We start from the raw sequence: 6197 nt of genomic DNA, 5'->3' as shown, positions 1-6197 counted from the left end.
AGGGAGCCCGATGCGGGGCTCGATCCCAGGACCCTGGGATCATGACCTGAGCCGAAGGCAGACGCTTAACAACTGAGCCACCCAGGCGCCCAATTTTCCCTTATTATGGAGCTTGAAACAGCTAGGATAAATAAAGCAGATCTGAATCAAGTGCATTATAAACAAAAGGCACAGATGGCAGGGAAAAATGGACAGACAACAGCGAAGTTCCCTAGGCACTCTTGAACACCCCTGGGGCCATGGTGCTAAAGACTGTGGCCCCCTGCTTTGTTGTACTGTTGCATTTCTCAAGTCCAGGAACTCCTTTCCTTGAAGTACATAGTTGCCATCAACAGGATATTAGTGGGGAAATGTTCTTTGAAGCCATGGAGGAAAATACTCTCAATTAGGGTCTGAAAGGTCAAGGGGGCAGCTGGCTGTCCAAAGGGCATGCAGCCGCTCCTCATCTTGCCAGGAAGAAAGATCAGTGTTTAAAGGAACGTGGAGAATACAGGCGTCCTTGTTGCTGAGTCTAGAAAAAAGGAGTAACTTAGGGGGCGATAGGAGAGAGTGATGAGGGAAGTTTAGTAAATCTTTTACCAGGAGATTCTAGATTCTTCGCACTTCACCTTATCCTGCTCTCATACAAAGCACACCCTTCACACACATACGCACCTGCCTTGTGACTTAAATTTCAAACAACTTCCACATAGTTACTGAATCACGATGCCGTGTCACCCTAACACATTAGCCACTGCTGTGTGGTCTGGAGGGGGGTCATCTGAAGGCGTCATCAAACAAGGCCAATCATATTCCCAAATCTTGACCCTCATCTTTAACCAGAGTGGATTGGCCTAAGGGAAGGGAATGAGGAGTTTGGAAGTAGAACTAAGAAAGCAAGTTATTTGTGCATTGCAAGGCCTGAGTACATGAGGGCATAAGTCGGATATTGCAAAGTCGGGAAGGAGGACTTTGGTAGAAATGAGTTTGAGATGCAAAGAACTGAATGGAATATTAGGGTTTGAATAAATTGGATCCTCTGGGCTATCCAGAAATGGATGGATCCGTAAAATCAAATATGTTCCAAAGAGCTTATTTCCTGAAACGTGTGTGTGTGTGTGTGTTAAGAGAAAGGATGGTATACAGTAGAGCAGTGGTTCTCAAAGTGTGGCCACGGAACCCTGGGTGGGGGGTGCCAAGACCTTTGCAGGGGATTTAGAGAGTCAGAGCCATTTTCATAATAATATTAAAGTATTATTTGCCCTTTTCACTCTCAGTTTCTTATGAGCATACAGTGGAATTTTTTAGAGGCTGCATGACACATGACATGTGATATCACAACAGACTGAACGAGAAAGCAAATATAAGAACTCGATTGTCTTCTATCAAGCCAGATATTAGAGATTTGCAAAAACGGTAGAGTGATGCGACTCTTCTTGCATTTTTTAGTTTTCAAAAATAGTTTCGTTTTTTTTTGTCGGAAACCAGCTCATGTTTAATTGTGACATTTTAAAATTGGACAAGTGTTTTGACATCTGCCTCCCCCATATTTAGTTTCTTTAAAATGACAGGAAAACACCAACCAATCACAGGGTTACTGGGTTTAATAAGTTTACCCCTTCAGTTCCTATTTGCAGCACCCAATATTCCTTTTGAAATACCAGACAGACCTGGCACTGGCCAGCAGTACACTCCAGACTTTCAGAGTTCAAGTTCAGGTTCTCTGAGCATTCGGTGCTGCTCTGCTCTGGCATTTGTCCAGAACTGGTCCCTCCTTTTAGCTGGGGAACTTTATATGTGCCAGTGAAGAAAGCTTTTTCCCCTTCAAGGGGAGGAAAGAAAATCACTCCTCAAAACCCAGCAGATCTGGCTGCGAGGTCTTTCCTCCTGTCCATCTCCTCAGGCTTGTTTTTTTGCTGTGGAGTCAGAGACACCAAAATCTAACCTGAGAGGCGCCTGCATGGCTCAGTCATGAAGCGTCTGTCTTCGGCTCAGGTCGTGATCCCAGGGTCCTGGGATCGAGCCCCACATCGGGCTCCCTGCTAGGCGGGAAGCCTGCTTCTCCCTCTCCCACTCCCCCTGCTTGTGCTCTCTCTCACTGTCTCTCTCTCTGTCAAATAAATAAATAAAATCTTAAAAAAAAAAAATCTAACCTGAGTTACAAGAAACACTAGACATTGATGGCTATAAAAGGAGTGACCGGGAGCAAATGAGATACTGCTTTCCCTCCCACATCCAATATATGTACTTTACAGAAAAACAACAACAGGTCCACAAAACACAACAGCTAGAATTACAAAATCCGCTCATCCGAGGATGATGGAAGGCAGGACGCGGAGCTGGGAGGGTCAGTGGTATAGGGACAAAAACAGTATTCCAATCAGTCCAGGCACGGGGGCTGGCAAGTGCCAGAAAAGAACTACAGAAAAACCTGTGGTCCATTCAGACTCACTGGTGTTAAAAATCCACACACTGGTGTCAGGAAGATTCTGCCTTAAGCGCACCAGAGACAAAAGTCCCAATTCCTCAGCGAGAAGGCAATACGTAGAGGGCCCTCGGCAGAGCGGGTCCTGCCTTCCCTGGCAGAGGAGGGGACAAGGGAAAGAGCTGCTGGGGCCTCCTTCCAATCCCACCCATCCCCTCTGGATGGCTGGCGACTGAGTGGCCTGTGGCAGCCTTCAGTCCGGCAGGAGACGGATGCGGTGTGAAGGGAATTTCTCTGTGGAGGTTGAGCTAGTCAGCGCAGACTGCAGGTAGACCGTCTTGTGGAAAAGTCTGTTGCTTAAGAAAACTGCCAAGGAGAAGAGGTGCAGCTGGAAAAGGTAGGCTTTGCCAGGGGTCTTCACTTCATTGGCGCTGATAATGAATAGAAGAAAGAGAATGGGGAAGAGGCAGCCACTGATAATGCATGAGGACTAAATCTCTGCGAGGAAAGCCAAGGGCAAGCCAAATCCAAAGTAGTAAGGCCAGTTCCTTTCTATGTTTGACCACCGCTGGTGCATTTCAATTCCTTTACTGAACCAACGATATTCAAAGCAGTCCAGCTAGTAGAGAAGGGCCTATGCAGAAGACTAACCAGCTGAGCAACAAGGTGGCTGGGAAAGAGACTCACAGACATGCCCTGGATAAGGCAAAGAGCCTGCAGCAAAAGGCTGAAGAGCATGTCAGCAATTATTTTGCTGACACTAAGGAATGGGTGAGGCTTCCTCCCCGATACCTCAAATGCCAGGTCAGCTATGTCTTGAAACCAAATGGCATTTACAGCTTTGCGAAGCACAAACAGAGGGAGCACCCAAAGAGCACTGAAAATGGACATAAGGAAGAATTCCAGCCACGACCAAACATCTCCATGTTGTGAGGGGTCACCAATAATTTGGGCTGTCACTGACTGCAGTACAGGAAGAAACACTCGATAAAACGAGAGGAGGCTTAACCAGAATATTCCACCGTTCCAAGCGCAACACTGGAAAACTCTACTAAGCATATGTGGCTCACTCTCTTGCTTCCTTTCTGTACTCTGGGCTCTCCTCTGTGCCAGCACGGGGCTTGCCCCTCTTCCACGCTGCTCCTCTCTCTTGTGCCGAATCTGAGCATCTAGCTCTGAGATGGTACAAATTCCCCAGAGAGAGTCTTTGATTCCCCTGGCAAGGTCCTGGAGAAAGGTTTTGACACTTCACCGCCCAAACTACCAACTACACAGAGGAGAGAGAAGCGGCTCAAAATCTTTCATCACGAAGGACCTGACCCCTCCCCACCGCGGGCCCACTCCGCTGGTCTTGGACCCTCCAGCCAGCTCCCGCCTGGATGCTCCCAGGGCCCGGGCCGCTGCGCCCGCTGGGTGAAAACAATTCTTTTCATAAAATCGTATTTATGTTAACACACAGCATGTTTATTATCGTTATTCCTAAATAGATTCATGAAGTATTTATAAATTTTTCATTTTAGGTTTCTAAAACAGCAAATACTCATAGACATATCAACATAAATCAACAAAAGCTCTTTGGTGTCCCCAGTTATTTTTAAGAGTGTGAAGGGGTCCTGAGACCAGAAAGTTTGAGAACCACTTCACTAAAGGATTTGAAAAGTGTGGCAATGCTTCCCCCACCACCCCCACCCCTACCCCCAGCATTAGAAACAATGTATAATAAACCTAAATACTTGTCTTTAATCCGAACTAGTCAGACAGGGCAAAGAAGGACATTTAAAAGGGAAACAGAAAAAGACCACACAGAAAAGACCCGTATTTCAGAGCCATGATGCGAGCCCAGATCGTATCACCTTCACTCAGGTAAAAGATGTGTTCTTGAATCATAAACAATGGACTTGGGAAAAGCCTGATTTCTAATGGTTCTTGTGGAGTTGGGAATGACGCTACATCAGAAAGCAGGCTGATGGCCTCCTTCTGCCTGGTCTAGTCCTTCTGCTGGGCATCACTGGTAATCAGACCCAAACCCACTTGCTGTTTTAAAAATAAGTAATAATAATAACAGCTCTGTTTGCTGGGGAGCTCTCCCACCTGTGGAAAGGTACAACCCAGTTGACTCCCTAGGTCAAGTGGAAACCGTGTGCCTCATCACACAGGGACAGGCTGTGCTCCCAGCTGATACCTCAGGCCCTGGTCTGGGGCCAGCTGGGTGGCTCTGCCATTTGCACAGAGGGATGGGGTCTGGACCCTCCAGAGCTCTCTGCTTTCAGCTCAGTGGGTGGGTCGGAGGCTCTCAAACCTCTTTGGTCCTCTGCCCATGTGCCTTGTCCCTGGCCCTTCGGAGGCAAGCCTCTGTTAGAGAAATGAGACAAGTGTCCAACTGAGATCTCAGAAAACCCCTCAAGAGACGTAAAAGGGGTCAACAACCTACATTTTACTGGGCTTTTTATATTTCACATATGGTAACAAATTATTCATGTTGACGGTTCGGAAAAACAAAATAAAGGCATTTTTTAGGTATCGTGCACCTGCTGGTGGATTAGCCAAACCAGGAAACGATTCACAGACTGGCAGACACAGGGTGAGTAATTTTGTTAGTGAAGTCATTAGTTGCTGTATTTATGTTTTACCTTCTCAAAGGAGTTTAAGTTAGCTTATAAAAATACACAACAAAATATTTGAAATACAGGAAGTTAAGCAGATTACTTTTCAAATATCCCGAACTCTCAGATTGAATGAAAAGAAAGGAAAAGGAAACCTGGGGGGTTTCCAATGGAGGAAGGCATTTAGCTCCAACAACAATCAGCAGCACTTCTGTGGGATCATAAACTCGGACCCAGAAACTTTTGTGAAAGTGGAAAAGAGAGTTAACCTACAATAAGGGAACATATACCCACATGTGACTATCTAGATTTCTGTTGGAGTCTTAATTGTACAGTCTTGCAAAATACCTCCATATCCTTGCAACCTTAATTTTAAATGTAAAAAAATGGGGGGAGGACTTAATCTCAAATAAATGAATAGATGAAGCAATCAGACCAAAGGGTCAACAATGTCAGAAAATAAGAGAAAATTGGGAGTAAGGTCGGTGTACAAACCATTTGTAGACGGAAGGCTACAGTTTTACCTTGAACTCTCGAGCATCCAGCACAGGCAAATGGATGTGATAAACCAAATATTTCTTGAGGGTCATCAGATAAAAGCAGACCACCCTCAAGGCAAGGAGGCATGGGGGCAAGGAGGTTCAGCTGCTTAACATGAAGGCTTTTTTGCCTGAATTAATTGAAGAGCCTTTGCGAGGTGAATTTAACAACTTAGTAAATGTAGTAAAGTCCGAAAACAATGATCCAGCCAACTAGCAGTCATCAGATTTGAGTATATGATTTCCCCCTACTTTCTCCCCAGTAATATTAGTAATGTTAGTTGCCTACATCTAAATGGAATCTGGTGAAAACGAAAAGCCTCTGAGAAAAGGAAAACAAACTAGTCAAATGAAAGGCATTATTAGAACTAATACTGAAAACTTGAGAGCCAGGAAGATTGGAGTTAAAGTTTGGCACTAACTTGTTGGCTGTGCCATCCTTGGCATGTTACTGAACCTCTCTGAGTTTTTGCTTCATCATCTGTAAAATGGAAACTGTAATAGTACCTACCTCATAGGGCTGCTTTGAGGATTAAATAAAATAATGCACATAAAACACTTAACAGAGTATGCCTTGTCTATAATAAGCACTCAATAAACATCAGACTATGATTCAAGGAACTTCTGCTACACAGACTCATTAAATCCTCA

The 6197-nt window shown here is 45.2% G+C and overlaps 1 pseudogene; it reads right to left on the bottom strand.

Moving 5' to 3' along the window:
- Window positions 1-1565: 1565 nt before the first annotated feature.
- On the bottom strand, window positions 1566-5597 carry LOC118010882 (annotated as a pseudogene).
- Window positions 5598-6197: the final 600 nt, after the last annotated feature.

The sequence above is a fragment of the Mirounga leonina genome, unplaced genomic scaffold, assembly GCF_011800145.1.
Source record: "Mirounga leonina isolate KUSES-001 unplaced genomic scaffold, KU_Mleo_1.0 Mir_129, whole genome shotgun sequence".
Lineage (NCBI taxonomy): Eukaryota > Metazoa > Chordata > Mammalia > Carnivora > Phocidae > Mirounga > Mirounga leonina.
The sequence above is the reverse complement of the archived record's forward strand: the minus strand, read 5'-3'. Positions and strand labels throughout refer to the sequence as shown.